At 39.9% G+C, this 21,759-nt stretch overlaps 1 long non-coding RNA gene across 1 annotated transcript; it reads left to right on the forward strand.

Moving 5' to 3' along the window:
• The first annotated feature begins 1,665 nt into the window (after window positions 1–1,665).
• Window positions 1,666–20,105, forward strand: LOC142360458 (uncharacterized). Its single transcript, XR_012763067.1, has 3 exons — window positions 1,666–1,932; window positions 14,334–14,441; window positions 20,027–20,105. It is a non-coding gene; the product is annotated as an uncharacterized LOC142360458 (long non-coding RNA).
• The last annotated feature ends 1,654 nt before the right edge of the window (window positions 20,106–21,759 follow it).

Below are 21,759 nucleotides of genomic sequence, written 5' to 3' on the forward strand. Positions count from 1 at the left end.
GTTAAGCAAAACCACATAGAACTACAATATCCTCACTTTGCAAGCAGCAAAATAAAAGCATAGAGGCACTAAGGGTAAAGTCACCTCACCTAACTTTGGCCATCTAAAAGACGCTGTTGCCTAGGCTGCTCCTTTCACTGCTGGAATGAGGTGGGCATCTTGAGAGGGCGATTCCTTCTTTTCTCAGATATGTGGCCAAGTCAATCACCACAGAAGGCTCTCCCTTTCTCCTGTCTACTCCTACCACCTAGCCTAGATGTCCAGAAAGCCTTGTGTGTAGATGAGTGAGCTATATATCCCTATCCTATCCCCAAGTAGATCTCGCTTCAGTGTTCCCTTGATACCTTTTCCAACAGGCAAAACAGTGACTGGCCAAGGTCTGTACGTACCGACTACTCAGCACACACACGTGGCAAGTTCGGTGCGCACCGCCGGACCTCTGGGTGTACTGACGAGCAAGACAGAACTCACTGCCTCTTCGCATCCGGGTAGCCTTAACAGCTGACTGCCACTGCCTGAGCTACCCGCAGGCCAAACAAACGACCGTAGTTGCTAGGTCTAGCTCAGATTTCTGCTGCTCTTAGCCCAGATTGGAAGCCCAGCAGGAACACTCAAGGTGCTGTCACAATATAAATAATGGTTATAAATAAAACTCACATCAAAATGAGATTTTTTTCCAAGAAAGGCGATAAAAGTCTGCTATCAGACATTGATCAAAAATCCTGCTATTCAGAAAAGGAAATGCCTCTGAATCCCAGTGAAAATGAATCTATCTGTAGCTGAAATAACTTTTAAAAAACAGAAATGCTTATATCATTTTCTTTGTTGACCCAGAGATCAGAAAATCCAAAATTGCTTGGTCCAAAAATGCTTGACTTTTCTGTGTAGATCTGCACACATCAGAAAAATCTGGCACTATGCTATATGCTAGGATCTCAAAGCTCTGAAGTAACTGTGAAGAGGTATCCAAACAGCTCTTCCAAAGTGAAAACTGGTTAACACAAAATCGAAGCGATGCCTCTTCCAACATTAAAACAGACAAGGGGAATGAAAGATACATCGTCTCGTCTCTCCCACAAAAAAATGACTTAGATTAACAGCTGCCGTTCCATGCCTAGAACGTTAAGTAATGTATTTCTTCAGTTTTTTTGCCAAATAAAACCTGGGAAGGAGTTGTCTAAAGAAATCAGAGGATACCAATGGAGTCACAGGAAAAAAGACCCACACTTTAACTGAATCACTTTCCAAGTCCTAAAGTGAAAGAGAAAGCTACAGTACCTCAAGAATCAGATTTTGCAAATGTAAGTCTCCTCTTTCTTCAGTTACTGGCAAAAAGCACCCATTAGGTACATGTAAAAGCACTGAAGTCTTGCTTTAGAACAAAGCACTGCTGTGCAGCGAATGAGCCTGAACCGTACACGCTTATCACAAGCCCAGCAGTTAGCACTGAGCCAACAGCTAGAAACAGCACTACCGCACTGCACGCTTCTCAGTTTTAGCAAGCCGCTCTGTTTAAAATGAAAGTAATATGCTAACAGTTCCCCAACCAGTATTTGTATCACTACTATAAATGGTTATCTGTTATCACCAGAGCAGAATCGATACTTCATGCGGTAGCTAAAGACCAGCTCTCACTGCTTCACGGCTGAGGGGAGAGAAGGGAGAGGGACGCTGAGGAGCAGGACTCCGACTGCAGAGCCTGCCACCAGCAAGCACAGCAGCAGCAAGCAGCTTATTGATCAAAGAGCAGAAGGATCTTCCAGGGCCAAAGTAGTGGAATGGCCTTTCCTAGGAATAAATTTGCACTGCAGATCTTACCACCTTCTTCCATATATGCACAGTTCAGTTATTTGACCTACCCGTTCCAAAGAGAGCAATGCTCAACAAACAAGACCTATCAAAAAACCACAGTAGCCTCCACTCCTTCTCCAGGTAAGAGGATGAGAAAACAAATAGAAAAGCTCTCAGTTAACTCAGCGATGAGTATATCCATATGCTAATAATGCTAATGCTAATAATGACTACTTCAGGTACTAACCTGTCAATAACACAATTTGTTTTTAAGGGCATGAAAGTAAACTTTGCCAGAGTAATATCTTCATATCCATCTACTACCGTTAACTTTCCAAACCAGAGCAATCGACATTACGCATAGGAATTAGACTGATTTGTTAATGTTTATTTTTATAGGGAGGAAAAAGAATGTCTTAGCTCTGAACTTTCCACTTTTGTTAATGATTAAAATGTCATTTAAATATTAACTTTATTAAATTAATAATTTATATGGCACTCCTAAAATTTACTTGCAACAATACTAGCCAAATCTGTTTGTTGTTTTGGGGGCAGGTAGATGGAGTGGGTGAAGTATTCAGACAAAACAAAACAGTTTCCAACAGAAAGATATAGACCATGTTCTACTTCTTTGAGAATAGCATCTATTATTTAGTGTGGAGTGAATATCTTCAGAGGCTAAATGGTCTCTTTCAAATGACAGAGGGAATTTTTTTGCTCTTTTTGTTTAGTACAACATGCCTCTGATATACCCAAATAACTCTATTTAAAAGGCAATCTTTATTAGGTAATATTTAAAATGGGAATTACAATATGTACTAGGAAAAATTGCTCAGCTGTTTACTTACTGATTCTTTACGGAGGCCAATTATTTTACCAACAGACAAGCTGAAATCCGCTACAAAAAAATGGGACTTACATATTAAATCCCATTTAGAGCAGAGAGCTTTTTTGTTTCTAGGTCTGGTCACCTAAAAAAAGGGACAATAAATTGCAGACTGTATCGTACTTCAACAATAATAACTGGTGCCCCAAACACCTTCCATCACAAATCTCACTAGCACGATGCCTACTTTACAGGTCAGAAAAACCTATCTGAAAAACTAGTTGGGGTGAGATAAAGAACAGAATAAAAGGCTTCCTAACTTCAAGTCTTGTGTTTAGATGATTACGTTACTATTTCTGACCCAGAGTCTTCACATTTTTTAAAGAAAAAAATCCTGCGTTTTTAACATCCCTCTTGCTCATCCATCTGTGCACCCATATTTGTGTAACCCACTATCATGACTAAAATAATCTGTCAAATAGGTATCATGGCCATTCCAGTCTGAAAGTGAGTGTAAAATTTCAGTCCTTACAATATTATCTGTGTAAGTCCCTTTAAAACACTGGGCATTTCTGTTCAGCACAGTCCCTCCAATGCATACGCTGACATAACCCTCTCTGTGATACCACAGGCAGCGCTTTCTACTTACGTAGAGCCCTGACAACTCAAAAAAAAAGTCAAGAGTTAACAGCAGGATGCTGTTGAGAGAAAAGCTTAACTTATGAGCATGTTCAGATTGCCATTGCCCAAAAATCTGAGTAATGTTCCAGATACGTTATGTTAATCTGTTACACAAGATTGCCTGTAATGTGAATATTTTTTTAAGGAGTACTGAGGGTGGTGTTGGGGGCTGGATGAAGGCAGGTGGCCAAAGTTATTACTGAATTGAAGAGGATTATTTTAATTATTATTGGACTATTAACCCTCTGCGTGGTCCTATTTAGCCAGTTTCATTGTGTTTACGAGTAATATGATTTATAACCATTGTACTTCAAAATACTGTTGATCACTGAGCATTTGGGAATAAAAATAGATATGATTAGATGTGCAAAGCTCATTTGAATGTGGTTTTATGCATGGACTGGGTTTCTATCCACTGAAAAATAGCCCTTAATAACAAGATATCAAGGAAAATGCAGTGAGAAATGATATTTTATGTATAATATGTGATCTGTGTATTCTAGATACACCTCATAATGAACGTGACCAAATACTGAACACGAACTGAAGAACAAACCTTTTGTGTTGATGCAAAATTTGAGTGGCAGGAAAAAAACATAACAGAAGATAAGGGTTTTCATTCACAATGCAATGTAAATTAAAAAACCATGGATACAAAAGAGTAGAAACAAGAAAGGTAATATAACAAACTTAAATTTCACCCTCCATCATTACAAGGATCAAAACAGGGGCATACATCTTCATTCTAGTGAGATGGCCACTATAATAATAAATTATAGTAGCTCATACGAGAAATAAAAATATCAAGGATTCAGTTATGTTTTAAATTGAAACAAAGCAAACCATAGCAAAAAAGAAACGAAACAAACTATAAAGTCTGTGGTGGTTTTTTTTTTCAAACGAGGAGCAAAATATACTTGGAAGTAAGGTATACCTCTATCTATGCGATCTCTTTGCCTTTAACTTCACGGAGAACAGCGTGAAGCTCAGAGACTTCCCTTACCAATCCTATTTTCACTCTAAATAGGTCTTGACGGTGCTGTAGCTGCAGAGCCAAAAAAAACGAGGCCAAATTTCATGTGGTCATGCTAGCGTGGTGGAAAAGCTTTTGTGAGGATTTGATGTTGTAACTGCATTTGTACATCTGGCCCCTCACAGACCTTCAAAGACTTAGACATCTAGAGATACTTACACAGATTATTAAATGGCCTGTTAATAGAAGAGGTGGATTCAGGACACTGCCACTTTTGAAATCGGTATCTGCAACTGGACTCTGACATTTCATTTGGATACTTAAAGCATTAATGTTATTGTATCCTGTAGACCTATACTAACAAGTTTGATGTAACAGATGGGAGCTTTTTGAAAAAAATGTAAACAGCTGATCTGAGAGCCAGCACTTTCTATAGACAGACCTTACAGTGAAGTACAGCACTACTGTTTATTCCAAACACATCACGGCATTGTAAGTAAACCACTTTCTGCAGTAAAGAACTACAATAAACGTGAAAGGAACACACCGCAAGAATTTCTCTTCCCACTTTCACTAATTTTATATAGCACATTATCCCTCAAACTTTCTGCTTCTGACCTCTCTATCCCCCACCCCCCAAAAAATCAAGGAAAATATTGCCCTCTATAAGCCAGGGCAGATAATCTGAACCAAACCTCACTGAGCCTTCTTGCAGGGCTTCTCGTTGTGCATTCTCAACATCATCATGTATCTGAATTTTGCTAATTTAAGTACTATGCTCATTTTAAAATTATCTATTAGACTAAACCTTACTGATTGTCTGTCATGCAAGTAGTTTCCTAAACATACAAACCTGCTCCTTAATAAAAATAAATAAACTACCTCACAAATAAGAGAAGCACAAGAAAGCAGTGGGGTTTTTTTTGGAAATGGGGTTTTAACTATGATTCCTGGATTACTCTTTGGTCTTGAGCTGCATGCTTGTGCTTGCACGTATATTTTAAGGGCAAGTTAATAATATAAAAGGTTACAAATACAGGACCGTCTAGTTTCTGCATTTTTCACGTTGTATTTGCTTTAGCACAACTGAAACTAATAACAATAGCCGCATCTGACTGCCATTGCTTCTTGTATGATTTCTAAGATGCAGTAATAAAAGACACTGAAAGTTCAGTGCTCTGGAACGATAACTCTAATTATTGTAATGTTTACTACAGGAAATTACCTATTGGACAGCCCTGCCCAGAATCCTTAGCAGGATACGGGACGGATTTCTGTCTGCAGAGAGAAAGAGCCAGCCTAGTGCATCGTTAGCAGCAGTGCTTAAAAACTGTCCTCCGTTACACAGGATGAAAGATGGAAAACTGCAGCTCCTCCATGAACGCAATACGCAGCAGATTCCCAGAACTGTATCTGAACATGGCTTGGGTTTTATTTCCCCTCAGAAAATAAGAAAATCAAACTGTTTAAGGCAGTGCTCCCAAGTACTTGACAGTATTATCTTAATAACTTGGTTAAATAAGTAAACAAGAAAAAAAGATTCCTATTCAAAACCGGTAGTGAAAGCAGAGCCACAGGATGGGAACTGACTAAAAGTAGCACTGAATCTCTGCGATCAGAGTGCAACTTGCATGCTTTTATTCAGATGCTCTTCTCCTACAAGTCCACAACATGCTTTTATAATATGGCTACTATGCACCAGGGAAGAAATATCCACGTTTATTAGGCTTATGGCAGTGTAAACACCATTAGAAGTGGTTCTGGTACGACAACCTTTGGTTTGCACTTCTCCGTTTCTAACTTCCTTCGTCAGTTCTCACTCTCATCCCCTTAGCACTTCCATTTATTGTCTCAGGGCCAGATTTTCAGTACTTTCTGTTCATCTCCAGCTCTCTTTGCAGCATTGTATGACAACCAAACTGACTCCCCTGCTGTCATTTGGGATACTTTTAACATTAACTGGGCAAAGTCCACATTCTGTTACTTCAAATATTTCCCTAGTATCTACTCACTCTGTACTTTAGAGATCGCCAGACTTTAGTTTACATTCCTTAAGATTTGATTTTTGCCCCAAGTCCAGTATTATTGTAACATAACCTTTATACAAAACAAACGTTTCAGTACATGCAGAAGATTAAAGGAATGAAGGAGGTACTCAGCTGTCCTTTAATTTTACATGTGTTTAATGTTATCTTGGAGAAATGTACCCATTTTCATTTTGAATCTAATCTACAAGCTGTGTTGAATGATTGTGCAAAGAGCCAGCATGCTAGCTGTTTAAAGAAACAAAATGGAGCCAGGAACAAGCACGGGATGTTCAGTGGCACAACCCACTGGATAATGGATAACGTTTGCTTACTCTCCAACACTCAGTTAACTTTGATTTTATTTATCATATCCAGAGGCTTAAAATCCAGAGGCAATCAGGCTGGTGTTTTTTGTTTGGCCTCTTACACACAGAAAGCAGCTATACATTTCCAATCTGAGTTCGGCTACCAAACTCTTCTTCTAGTTGTAGGAGTGGAGATGAAAGCCGGCTATTTCAATTAGGCTGGCTATAGAGACGGTCTGGAGCTGTGAATTAATTGATTTGAAGACCAAGAGGGACAGCTCCTGCATAATAGAGGCCATGGAATCTCACTCGGTAATTACAGTTCAGTTCAGCTCCAAATCCAATAGAAATCAAAGGTGACTGTATCAGGCCCATCTCTAATCAAAAGTGGCTCTTTCCCTCACCACTAAGTGCAAAATATCTCACGTTTCTTTCTATGTCAAAAAGCCATTTGGGTCTAAAATGAACCTGTGTGAAAGTTCTTTATTCCTGCACGGACAGGAACAAATTTTCCACTGCTGCATGAAAAGACCAGAACAATGAAGTATCGGGACAGGCAGTGGCATGGGGGGAGGAAAGCTCTGCCTTTTTGGCAGCACTCGCAGAACATTAGTTAGGGTAGGTGGAGTCCTGCTGGGTCTAACCAACTGCTCAGATCCCCCGTAACATTTTACTGGCCCCCAGCTTTACACTGTACATCTCGGAATATGGCGAAAACGCTCATGCCTACATACATTTTAAAAGACACAAAACTCTTGAGCACACATACAAAGCAGATCAATTGCCTTTGCAATATTCTCAGAACAAAATGTTCCACCAGCAGATCTGATAAGAAGAGCCAAAAACTGGAAAACACTTGCTACCAATTTATTGCAGTCACCCATAAACTATTACTAGAACATTATGTATTGGGGTTCAAGCCAGAAAGCTATTAAAGCGGACTGCACTAGAGTCTTTCCACAATGCTACTGAAGCATTAATAAGTCCTTAGAGAATTGTGTTTATGTTGAAAGAATCATTTTATAATCAAATTTTCACACACAAAAAATGCAGCTCTCTTTAGAATTACCGTGCGCCTTTGCTCTCTCCCCCACATCGGCTAGTGTCTCCACAAATACCATCATTTTCTATGTTTCTGTCTGGCCCAAACCCTGGCGTACATACTTTGTTTGCCAAGCTAGACAAATTTCAAGATAAATGGTGCTGACAGTGTTAACGGGCGCAGGATGTACCACATCTTTTCCTCTGTTCTCTCTGCCTAAGTGTCTTTCCCACTCCTTACAATTGTTCTTTGTGCAAGAAGGCAAGGAGTTAAAATATAATTCTAAAAAGGCATCACTACTTTTTTTTTGACTTAGACATAAATAATAAACATCCTGTGGCATTCTATGGGACTGTGTTTCCAGTCCCTGTTACAGGAAAACCTCTAAAAAGTCAAACCCCTTTCCCATTCAAGAGACAACACTGATACCCAGCATGATGATGACTAACCCAATGATTTAATGCTTTTACCTCAACAATTGTTGTTTTGCTTTGAAAAGGTGTATGCTTTCTTTTCACTCACTTTCCTCTGATAGCACACAGATGCAAACCATGTAACAGAGCAGGCCAAGTGGAATGCAGGCAGTTCCGTTATCCCTGGAAGCTCTTTAAAACAGTCCTAAGAGTTTAAACGAACTAGGCTACCACTCCAGAAAGACTTCAGATTCTACTTGAATTAAGTGCAAGACTGACCTAAAACTCCAAGAAGGGAAACCAAGTCTCTTGTATGCATTTATTTGTATTACACTAAGCAACTAGTTAAAAGTTAAATTTGTTATATATATTACTATTATGACATATATTATTGTTATTATCGTTATCATCATATAACCATTTTACCTATATCCTCAGTCAGAGTCGTAGAGAGTGTAGGCCAGGGGAACAGTAGGGAATTGTGGAAAGGATAAGCTTATGACAACATAAGGCCTTTCCTGATTTGCCTCTTCAAGCTCTGGAACATCCTTACAGTTTGAGAGATGACTGGGACAGCATTCCTTGCTGCTGACTGACCCGTAGGCTGTGCTCACTGGACAGGAAAAGTTAAACTCCGTCGCAAACAAGGAGAATCTTCAGCAGTAAAATACCGTTGTAGTGGCTGTAATGACCAATTCTGCTATTTTGTGAACTTGTTGGTAAGACGTCATTAAATGTGATCAGACAGCAGTGATATACTTTACTTCAAATCGTCTGATATGAAGAAATGTTAAGAACTTGCAGCTCACTCTAATGTCAATAGAAATTTCAGGAACTTCGTATCTCTCCTTGACTTAGGCCTTCAGTACATACAGAGAAAAAACAAGGATAGCAGGTCAAATGTATCCCTTAGGTAACTTCGCTGGATCCCACCATGTTTTTTATCTCTTGATTAATGACTGTGGGATATATTGCTCGCTCAGGCAGCACATTTATGTGTGGAGCTTTTCTACTTGCTTGTGTAATTAGTTACATTCCAATCAAACTTACAACAAAAATAATAAGCAATCATTTCTACCTGCACTAGTGCACAGGACGCCAGAGACTGATTTTGCAGTAGATAAACAGACCACATCTACAACTAAATCTCTCTCTACGGTTTGCCTCTTCACAGCAGGATTCAGGCTCTGCTGTCATCATGAGAGTCAAGGAAATCTTCAGCTCAAGAGGTCCTTTTTGATTCTTCAAAGAATACACAGACACGTGCTGGCATAACAACGTGTCAGCGAGCCATTTTAAGCAAGATCCTTAGTATAATGCTGAAACTCTCGCTTTGCCAGGAAGAGGAAAGAAAATACTTAAACAGAAAAATCCACACCCCAGGAAGGCCTGGAAGCACTCAGCTCTCCAGAGGAGATTTCATCTAGAACCTCTGCAGCAGCTGAGTTACTGCACCTTCTGCTCCAGCTCCATTAGTCCACACACTTGCAAAAAAGTTCTCCCGTGTTTCACTGAAAGGTTTACATTAAGACAGAAGTCTGGTGCCCAGGAGAAATGTCCTAGATGTTTTTCATGCTTAAAAGGCAAGATGTGCCTAATACATTTTTTCTGTAAAGAGCAACTCAAGTGTGGTATTAATAAAAAATAAACGATGCTAACTTACGTTAGATCTTTCTCTCCTCTCCAGGAATACACAACTGAAAAAACCCTACCCCATCAGTACTAATGCACAAGCAAGTCCTCTCCATCTGCCAAATATGTAGGTCATTCCAATGAGTGACAGAGACAAAGAGGCCTGATTTTAATTCATGCAATATTCCCGCTAACAGCAAAGTTATTGAGACATCTGTTAAAAGCCTGACCTGTTATAATGGGGAGATATCCAAAATAACTGAAATTTCTATTTAAATTAATGCTACACTATTTTATTGGGCATTTTAAAGAGGTACTGCTATTAACAAAAACATTATATAAATTAGAAACAGGTCCGCAATAATCCTCCAGATAAAATCTGGTGCTGTCTTCTAATGCTACAGTATAAGCTTTTATTTGTGTGTGCACTATGTGTATATATTACAATATAGCAGATATGTTTTAAAAAAAAAAAAACTTAAGAGTCACAGCAACCCGGTTTAAAGTTTGGCAGGGAACGGTTGGCAGACGTAAGGAAAAAAAAAGAAGTAAATATATTTCATGGCCTGTATATAATTGAACATTCTTCAAATTCCTGTAATGGAAATGTCAATACCATGGAAATCCTTGAAACGTGGACACAGACAGATAAATGTGACTGAAGCCAAACACCTCCACCCAGAATGAATAACAGGCCTTCAGACAAAAACAAATTCTACATAATAATAAACTACGCACTCGATAATACTAGCAAAACTAAGTTTTTGCTTTCGGGGTGGTGGTGAGGTGAGCAAAGGGAGGTGGAGGACGGGTGACGAAGGCTGCCAGGAGGCAGAGGCGAGGTTCGGGCAGGATCTCCGGGCCCGCAGAGGGCGGCAGCCGGGCGCCGGGAAGGACCCAGGGCTGGGCACCGGGCCCTGCCGGGGACGACGGCTGTTCCGCGGCTGACTTCGGCGGAGCAGGACTGGTGGCTAGCTCGCTCCTTTTTGTGCCAGATGATGTACCAGGAGATGGTGGCAAGTGCCTCGCTCCCGGAGGCTGGATGCCGCTTCAGGAGCCCTTCGCCGAAGGCTCTTCTTCATGCTGCCTTGCTCCCAAAAGCCGGTGTCAGAACGGGGAGGCCAGGCTTCCCCGCGTCACAGAGCGGCGAGCTAGAGCCGGGGGCACAGGTCCCAGGTCTTCACTACGACTCCTAAGAAAACGCTCGGCACAACATCCGAGCTCCAAACCCAAGCGCAAGCTGAACACGCAGCAGGCCTTTCTGCTCTCCCCCGCCCGTGCCCCGGTCTCCTCGCAAGCCGCCCCGTGCCCGCGCAGGTGGAAGCCGCAGGGCGTTCTGCAGGACTGCCCCTGCTACGGGCGCCTCGCGGGCCGGGCAGACACCGAAGCACACAGCAACGATCAGGCAGAACTGAGCAACAGCTCCTCAAAAAGCTGCTAAAAGCTTTTGAATCATATCACGGGATAAAACACCGCTCTGAAATTTTACCAACAGACCACTTATATGTTTATTTTACATTTAATTCCAGATTTCCTTTTTTAGAATCTAAAAAACGCCGGGTGGCCGATCAATATATTTTCATAAAAAAGGCAATTTTGTTTCTAAGGGAGAAAACGCATAGAGACATCATTATTTAAAAAGCGTGGGTCAGCCAAGATAAACTCAAAACCTGTGACAAAAAATACTAGTGTCTGCAGAAACTATAAGGTCTAATGTATGCTCCTCTACCATTACAAGGTACCACGCATCTCCCCCGCCCAACATCCACTTAAGTCATACCATGCAACCACTTGATGTACCACCCATGTGAAATCTAGTCCTTCTTTATAAATTAGCTAGGCAGAGATCTGGGTTTTACTGTTTCTCCTGAGATGCTCTATGAATGTTCCGAGTTTTACAAGCATGCCTTTATTCCCACCCCCCCCCCAATCTGTATTTTACCACTTTTGTTACTGCTTTTTCTTTTTTCTATTGCTACGTGTGACATCAACGTACCACGTAAAATACATGTACCGGGGAGACAAACTGCCTCTACCGAAGGTCTATCAAATGAACGAAACACACAGATTTTTTCTTCCGCATTCAGGTATAAAAGCACTACACAGAGCTGACAACAGTACGAGAGAAAAGTGACGACTTTAAGCTGCCAGTCTCCCCTTGGCAATAAAATGCTCAATCTTGATTTCGCCAGTCCCTAAATTCTGGATACTTCTCTGTGCAGTTCTAATAACCTCCTAATTGTATTTTTGAATTGATTATAAGTACACCTTGACAAAGCAAAAAAACGGCAATCAGCACCTAGATGGGTTATCTTCTAATTTGGTAAGATCAAGGGATACTTTTGTATTATTTGACCCCTCTTTCCAAATTCAGGTTCTTCCAGTACAGACAGCGGTCTCAAGGAAAATTCTTAAAATCCGTACTTTACTGGGATCAAATAAATGTCACTGAACAAGCATAACTGTGCCTTTGCTTGCAGTCATTACAAAATGGGCATTAGGAAAAGAAAATGGAGTAAGAGTCAGATCTGTTCTGATGTACCTAAATGTCTCATCGTTATGCAGTAATACTTTTCTCCCCTCGCACCTCACTCAGGACCTTATCTGAGAGCCCTTCCCCTTGGACCACCACTGCAAACAAATCAAAAGCACAATCCTACCACGTACTTCAGGGCAGGAAGGAAGGAGAGTAGACGTAAGCTATGGAAACCGAACTTGTGGACAAAATTCCCCATCGGAGAACTGCACTGCCACCTTCTCAGCCCAAGGAATGCGAACAAGCAGAATGATACTTCAGAAGTAGATTATTAACATCAATGAAAACCTCTTCTAAAGAAATGTCTTCCACTTGAAAAAAATATCGCATTTGTCTGCAGTTTTTTTGTACTTCATAGGGTTAAAAGTAACAGTATCGATATTAGTGGTATTAGTGGGAGAAGATATTAGTGGGAGAAACCATTGTCCAATTTTCAGTGCATGTGCACTTCACAGCTTGCGTAATAAAAAGATTCACTGCTCTCCCACAAAACCAGGAGGTCCCAATCCTGTGAGCAGGTCTGTCTCCTCACACCTTTCACTTCACACACAACTCAGCTGAAACCACTGCCGTTCTCTACAGAGATTCCCCTCAAGAAACTTCTGTAAGCTTGAGGGCCGAGTTATTTTCTCTCTTGTTTAGTAGGTCCTTCCAACTTAGTTTTGGAGGAAACAAAAGTCCTTATTTACTACAATCTTGCTTTTCAAAGAACTTTGACTATGCTCGTCATAAGCAGTATAGTAGAAGCTGGGATTCTCTTTCTTGTTTTAAAATACAGTCATTTTATGAAACATTTTTTGCCTTAATAATGAAAGCATTGCTTCAGCATCTTCTAGACCAGAACAGAGTTCTCCCCCACTCCAAGAGACTTTACAGTGTCATTTTTTTCCCATTCTGTATCAGAAGAGAACCATATTCTCCTGAGTCCTTCATGAAAAGGACAGGAAAGATAAAACAGACTTTGTCTGAGACATGTGATGCTCAGGAACAAGTCCTTGCTCTGTCTTATTCAAAAAGAGGACTTGAACATGGTTGTTCCCCATCTCAGGTAAAGTGACTCAACCGTAAGGCAACTGACCATTCTAAACAGACTCTCAAACTTTCCATTACTTTGACCAGGCTATTTTTTTGAGGAATGCTCTAAAACCCAGGAAATCATTAACAGGATCTGGTAAAACCCCTTAAAAAGACTGAAACCAAATGCCATCTCCACTAATGTCAATATTACCATACATAATGATTAAATACCAGTTTCTCTGAGGTGATCACTTTCTCTGCAAGCGTATTTGCACACACTTGTTTGCAAGTCTTTTTTTCTGGCTACCAAGCTTCACTGGAAAGTGGAGGAAATTTTAAGGGAAGTATAATTTTCTTTAAAACAGGAAAGGGACTCTAAATGGAAGAGGGAGGTCCAAATAGACCTTCAGGTGGCCCAGGAGCCCCCAGGTTTAGGCCAGCTTTCTCTGGCACCTCTGTAAACACAGGCAGATTTAAGCAGAGGGGACATGACAGGAGAGGTGGGGGGACCAGCTGCCATAACGAACCATCACAAGAACTTTTAGGCATCTCATAGGTATCACAGAGCTTTATGTTGGGCCCAGTGCTATGAAAGGTAATTCAGAAATTCTCACTTCTGCCATGACAGCTGGAATGAGGCCACCGTACCAAATTCAGCAGTTGCAGAGCCAACCCTTCACCGACTTACAGCAGCTGCGCAGGTGCGTTTCCACCAGATCCATTTTTTTTCCACATGCATTCATTTCAGAGGGATACAGTGGAGCAAATCAGAGATCAAGTCCTCTGATTTAGCCTTCAAGCAATACAGTTCAAATCCCAATTCCTTTTTGGCTTCTTGAAAATAAAAGCCTGGGGATGCAGAGGGTAGGTGGAGAAAATCAATAGCTTATACTTCACATTCCCATTTTGTCTCACACCTTGGAGGATGCGTGGGTAATAACTATGAGGGATCTGGGGGGCTCCAGTAATCTGCATCCTGCCATGACTTTTGCACTCACAGGTGGTGATGTCTTTTTGATTTCCAGTATTTTCATTTCATAAAAGCTAAGAAGATAAGTTTCAGTTTCCTGCTCCCTCTCTTCTTTCACAGCCAAAAGGTGCTTCCAAGAACAGTGGCTGACCATATCCCTAGATCGCCCTCCAGATGTCACCTGGACAGGAAATTACTGTTCCAAATCTCCGTCTGCTCCCTTTTACAGTAAGTTCATGGTGTATTTTTACTCAAGAAGGTGTATGGTTGAAGGTGATTCTGTAAAGGTACCAAACAGACATGTGAAGTTCAAATCTTCGTAGAGCTTAGATCTCTTCTAAGTTCCACTATATGAACAGGTCGTGTTTTAACGTATAAACACAGAAACCTCACTTCAGTGCAGACAAGACCTAACATATTGCTCTTTTTTTCCTAAGAGTGAAAGAATAGCATAAAAGATTTCCTAAGTGGCTGTGACAGATATCTCCACAATAGCTTGGCACACGTGGTATGTACTAATAGTTGTCATAAAAGAAGAATGATCAATACTCCAGGGCACCAGCCATAGGCTGTGGAGCATCAGGTTCACCCAGAGGCTCTGCACACATGCTGTTCATTTTGGCAAGTACCAGTCTCACTATGGTCCAATTCCTTACCTAAGAAATTAAAAAAACAGCTCTGCCTCTCCCTCAGCGTTGTACAACTAACCACGTTAAAGTTCTGTTAGTAAATATGAGGGTAAGAGGGGTATCATTCCCTGTTACTGAAGACTGAACAATTATTTTTTAAGCATAGCTGGTAGAGCTTTCCATGCTGAAGGCCAAGGGTGGTTTTGGATGAAATTTATGGCATGTTGGACAAAAGCTACAGGATACATGCACAGAAGCTATTTTTCTCATCTGTGCCTCTCTCCTAGACTTTTAGGGAACTGCAGTGAAGGGCATACCATTAGTTTCAGTGCCCCAGAAGTTGGAGAACTTTGAATATTAAGCTAGTCATAAAATAAGCATTTAAACAGTTTCTGGAAGTAGAAAGGGCTTTTAGGGAATGGAATGCAAAGAGAAAACAAAGGATGATGGAAGGCAGCATGGAGAAAACCAGATTGAAAAGATTTAACCTAAAATATTTCTGAATTTATTTTCTTATTTGCGTTTTTGAGCCCTAATATTCAAGCTAAACCTTCCAGAAGCTTCAAATAGTACTGTAATATCTCTGGAATACAGTCTGCCAGCCTGAATCCAAAGTTTTTGTCCTTTTCATTTGTTTTCCAACACCACTACTATCCCATATATAATACTTTAAAAAACCCCACCTAATCCATCAAGTTGGGTTTAATTTACACAGAAAAAAAAATTAAATTATATATTTCTCTGGGCACCAGACACCCCTATTTCCAAACCTTAGACCAAAAATACGAAGTAAGACCTTAATGTGGGCTTAATGTAGACATAAAACTGGATGGTTTTGGTTAAAAGCAACTACAATGAAATTTAAGAAAAAAGAAAAAGTTACATGAGAGAAACCACTGGGGGCTGGATTGTGTTGGATTTTTATTCCTATTTATTAAACATTTCCCAAGAAAGAAAACATTTTTACCACTCAATGCCTTCCACAGGAACCCACTAAAAACATTCAGCCTAGTCTAAAAAAAAGAAATAAGTCAAGGAAGAAAGCAAGCTACTATGTTCACAGGATCAATTAAATTCTCTTTTCCCTTTCACAAGCAAGTCAAAGAGTTGCCCAAATGCATATAAACAGAAGTGATGTGTATGGGCCAGCGTAGAAACCTCACATTTTGTCTCAGCCTTACCAGGCAGATTCTTAACAAGCATAAATCGTCACAGACAATGGAGGCAGGCTGACAGCAACCATCTGATTATTTGGCCATCTACTTTGTCCTGACTAATGTTGGAAGCAGAGAGTCCACAGAGGAAAGTAGAGCTTCCATTTGCCCACAAAGTCACTAGCACGGCATAGCAATCAGAGAAGTCCTCAAGTCTTCATTTAACTTCAGTTGTGAATCCCCAAATGGTAGCAGATGACATCAAAGTGAATGTGGTCACAGGCATCTTTCAAGCCCACAAGATCTGCTGCCGTTCCGCCTTCTTCACAAAAGAACATGGCTACAAATAGTGCATGACAGAGCCAATTCTCCATTCACGTGTGGCACAGAAAAGAACTGACTACTGTTTCGCTTCAACAGGATGTTGAACGCAACCGGTTCCTGGTCACACAATGTCTCTACAGCAACATAAAAGAGTTTTAAACCTGAGAGCAATCCAAACTCCTAAGCCTATGTGGCAGAGACTAGCTCACAGCCACGCAGCTCAGAGCTAAATGTCTCTACAGCAGACTTGTCTTGAACAGAATTACTGAGAAAGCACAAAGCAGAGCCACAGGGAGAGGTAACACATGAACTGCACAGATCATCAGCAGTCAGGTGCTCAAACTCACCTCCTGCCCCTCTTCCATTCAGGAGAACAAATCAGCCACAGTATACAATTTCCAAACTTTAACTGAAGTTACTTTGGCATCTACAACTCATTTCCAGAAATGACTTTGGGTACTTCTGATCCTAAGACAATTCAAGCCTCACAAAAATGCAAAGGGCATTATCTGCTAACTGGATGATCCACTACTGAAAATGGATTGTAAGAACTTCAGGCATGATTGAATCTATTATTGAAATACTGAGCTGACATTTGAAAAAGACAAAATAAATGTGTACAAATGGAGAACAATTCCAGAGATAAGCTTTTTTGAGAGAAAATTTAAGGAGGTTCAAGGTGTTTCTCACACAGGATAGGCAGATACAAAGTGAATAAGAACCAAGTTAGAAAACCCTTTCAAATGCAAACATCCACTACCTGGCATGTAATTTTGTTCTTCTGGGACAATTGAAAAAACCCTCCACTTACTGAAAGCGGTAACAGTACTGAGCTTCCTGTCTCAACTGCCCAATGTCACGCCATCCTCTATTTATCTGTCACATAGAAACCAGTTTCCAGTAAAGATCACCAAGAGCTTCCACAAAAATACTCTTATGGAGTACTGTGGTTGTAAAATTCTGAGGGTGCCAGCAAACTCAAAGATTGACAAAGCTGTGTCCCCACTGATCATCGCTGGCAAAGCAAGTTGGAAGACAAAGTTCAGCTCCTGTCCCATATACAACTCCACAGCAAAAAAATATTAACCAACCACAAGGAGAAGTTTGAAGAGTCTTTTGACCTGGAGTCATCATTCTGTATTCAATTCTGGTTTATGTAATGCTTCTTCCCTCCACACTCCAACTTTCAATTTATTTTTTTTTATCTCTTGAAAATGGAGTTTAACTATAGTTATCCATTATTCTTGCTGATCAATACCATCTGTGGCAAAAGACTAGGGAGTTACTGGACAGATTAGACACTGAAAAGCTTTTAAAACTACCAAGAAATAAAGTGCAATGTACAGTTCTGTTGACTGGTCTGGATTAACTCCCAAAATTGGCTGATAGAAAGATGTGAGAATCTTTCCAAGAAGTTAAAACCTGTAGCTAATAAAAGTAGCTGCAATATGAAAAATTAGGCTCTTCTCCCTTTAAATCACAGCCCATAGAGGCACTGAAGTAAATCCCTTAATCTCTTTTTAAGTAGCTATTTTATCCCAACTTCCTCTGTGGTTTGTACCCTCAAAGCGTCTACACCACAACTCAAGAACAGCCTAGGCAAGGAGCTTCAAGTTCCTTTTCTTCAAACATCATCTATAATAAAAAAAAACAACCCGAAAAAAACCCACACAACAAAAAAAACACCAAACCAAGAGAACCACTAACCTGAGTTTGGCCTTCCTGATCTTTTAACCCTTTGTCCAAGACCACCACTCTTAAAACAACCATCATGTATTCACTGAGGCATGTCAATGATTAAAACATTGTATGTTTGCACCTTTTGCAAGTACCTATCAGATCATTAATCTGTTTTCATCCTTGTAACCAATTTACAGATGAAAAAAGCTGAACAGCAATTTTAAGGCCTCAAGTCTGTATCCACGGACAAGTTCTCTGCTTTCTTCACCACAGTGTTCAGTACAGCACTGAGCAGATCCAAGTGGATTTGTCAAGATTCAGAGCACCGCGGCCAAATCAACTTGCCCCACGATTTCTATCAAGCCAAGGGTGCACTGAGATGCAGACTTAGAAATCTAAATCTCTTAGTCATTTGCTGAAACTGAATGGACGAAGAAAAAACTTAGAAAAAAACTAAGAAGAAAGGTTCAGTAATAAGTTTTAAATGATGATGCTGTTTCTAAGGGAAAACCAGAAAAGTCTATTTAAGATGTTGGACCATGCCTTCCTCAAACAAGGACAATTCTACGATGTCGTAAATCTATGCCCAATTCATTGAACAACAGCATAAAAGGTGCTGGATTATGAAGGTGAAAGTGTTCACTTAGACAATCTTCAATTTAATGGTGACACATGATTTTTTATATATACGTATTCTCTTTTTTTCCACAACACTTTGCATTTTCACAGAACTTTACAAACGTTAACTAACTGTCATAATCTTCACCAGGGAGGCAAGTATCATTATCTACACATTACAAATGGGAAATTCCTGGCAAAACAGTTGGGTATCGCATTTAAGACCATAGAGGAAGTCCTACCAGTGCCAGGAGAAGCAGATCCTTTCCCCCCTGACTCACATTCACATCATGCCTCTCAAATTGCATACTAGACTGGTCTCTTCGTTTGATAATAAAGGTCAGTCCTATCTTTTAGTTCTTCTGAAGAACAATTTGCTGTAGATGTTGACACCATTTAACTTGTGATCTGTAGGATTCCACTAGCTCTGCAGAGGAAACACCAATGTAACACTGCAGGTTACAAACTGAAGTGTAGGATCACCAGATATTAAGGAACATGCCAACGAGGCAGATGGTTGAATAGTAATGAAAGGAGAGCATTATAAACTACCACTGCATTCTACAATCTCCTTCCTTGTTTAGACATATGCACCCTGACTATTTATTAATCCCACATCTTTACATTTCATCATCTGCATCAGCTCTGAATTTTTTTGTGTTTGTTTTTGCTTAAATAAAAATAAACAGAAATCTTCACACCTGGTGCTCACATTTAAAGTCACAACACAAATAAAGAACCACTCATGAGCTAGGAAAGGGACGGTTGGTAGCTGAATTATGGGCTCCCATAACATTTCATTCCTTTGTTTAATGCATTTCTTTGAACCCCTCTGTCCTAAGTGCACAGGATATATGAGCGTATCAACACTTTCATGACAGCCCAAATCATCCACTTTCCATAGTAGTAGATTGACATGTCACAGAGAGTGTGATTAGGAGGTCGTCAGAGTACAGAAAGCACCAAATTAAAGCTCAAAGCCAAGACATATTTGCTCCGTTGGTTATTAAACAAAGATCAGCAAAGGAAAAAAAGCCCTGTTGTAATTGAAAAATATGAGGCTTAATATATTGTTGAAAAGCTTCTGCGCAAGGCTGTCTGGGATTTTTTTAAGCCAACAGTATGTTATCTCTTGATAGAGAAAACATGCATTTATTACAATGTGGCCTCTACTTAGGTTGGTATCAGGTTGACAGGCCAGCACCATTTGTTGCCACACCAAACTCTTAAAAAAGAAAGTAAGGAAAGAAAAAAGAAGAGCAGAAGGACCTACACGTGTTCCTAACTTTGAGATCTTTTTGATTCTGTCTGTAGATCACATTGCTGACAAAAAACTGGTAATTCTTTGGATCTCCATATTTCTCTCAATTCTAGTCCACTACAATCCATCTTCTGTGTTTTAATACAGGAATCTGAGTCTGCCAGTTTGCTATCCTTTCTGAGAAAATCCACCACAAAGAAGGGAAGCAGGCAAGCTATCATCCTACCCCACTGATGTCCAGGAAATGCCAGCCTAGCAGCTGTCACAACAAAGGAACTTCAAAGTCACAGCAAAAAAATCTAACAATTACCATTACTAACACTGCATCACTAATGAAGAAACTCTATGAGAACCAGAATCAGCTTAAGAAGAAGGAAGGAGTACGAAAAAAAAAAAGAAAGCATAGGCAGGGAGGTATTTGGTTTTGGGGTTTTTTTCCCCCCTTTTTTGAAGAAGAGATCCAAACACCCACCTTCTCCAAAACGTCCTTGATAAAAATCTTCAAGAAAGTTGTCATTTACGCCACCGCTAACCTTATGTCTTCTTGCTGAAAATTTTCAAGGAAAAATGCTTCCATCATGTCCTTGGTGCAAGTACTCAAGGATGTGCCTTTCTCATGAGCTCTGAAAATCTGAAAACACCTTGTCTCCTTGAAGGAAGTAAACGGATGTCTGCTAAACACTTAGGTTTACATAACATTTCTTTTCTCTTATTTATTGAAAAAAAAAAAAGTCTTTTGAGACAGTACTTCATATTTTGAGAACACTGAAAGCTTTCTTTTCTTTTTTTTTAGTATTTTTGGCAAAGTATGCTTTTGATTATTTAAAGATAATCTCTGTTCTAAATTGCATCTGACTCACATAACCTCCATACTTCAGAAACCACAATAAAAGTGCCATATATTAGCTATAAATGAATAGGGAGTGAGTCAGTGAATAGTTAAGGACATTCCATGGAAATGCAAGAGCTACATACTAAGTTTTTAGAAAAATATTCTGTTTCATTTTTAGAATTAACAGTATAGGTTGTTTGGGACAAAGAAAATACTCTTTTTTTTTAATTCCCAGATGCAATGTGTTTTGTTTTCCTTACGTGTCTTTGTCTACTGTACAAAGAAGACCTTTAGTGAAGCGACAGAAACACTGGTGTTTTCAGAGAAAGGATAGTCACAACTTGTACATACTAAAGGATTTCTGTGATTAAGATTTTTTTTTTTTAACTCTTTCACTGGGAATACCACATTCTTTGGCCTTTGCAGACCATCTTACAATATCAAGTTACAGCAATGACTTTAGGGAAATCGCGTGTTTTTCTCTAGCTACTGAGTTCAAGTGTGCTGAAGTTCAGTGCTTTAAGTATTTTTTAAAATGTTGATAGTTCTACTTCCAAGGCTCATATTCTCAGCAACGTCCTCATATTGAATACACGAAGAAGTTCATCAAATACTAACTGAAGTTTTCCATGCATCATCATGTTTGCAGATACACACTGGGTAGTCATGCCCCTTACTACCTGCATCCCAGATCCAGTAAGTACAGTATAAATGACTACATAGAAATCCTAAGTACGGGACATGAGACAAACAAAATTCTTACAGCATATGATTATAGCTATAAAAAGAGTCATAATAACTCTCATTCTATCAAACCTGTAGCTACTGTCTGAAAAATAACTTTTTTCAAGATCAAAATCTGACAAAGCTAAAACATTTACTACAGATGAACCTAGGAGAAAGGTTTCTGCATTCCAACTTGAAATCAGAAGAGCTGACTGGACCATAATGCAAGCATAAACTTCAACGCGATGTGGAAACATATCTGGGACAGGGCCTTAGCAATCCTGGCAGTCATTTCCAGAAAAGCCACTAACCACATAGGTGC

Source organism: Opisthocomus hoazin, chromosome 1 (assembly GCF_030867145.1).
Source record: "Opisthocomus hoazin isolate bOpiHoa1 chromosome 1, bOpiHoa1.hap1, whole genome shotgun sequence".
Classification (NCBI taxonomy): domain Eukaryota; kingdom Metazoa; phylum Chordata; class Aves; order Opisthocomiformes; family Opisthocomidae; genus Opisthocomus; species Opisthocomus hoazin.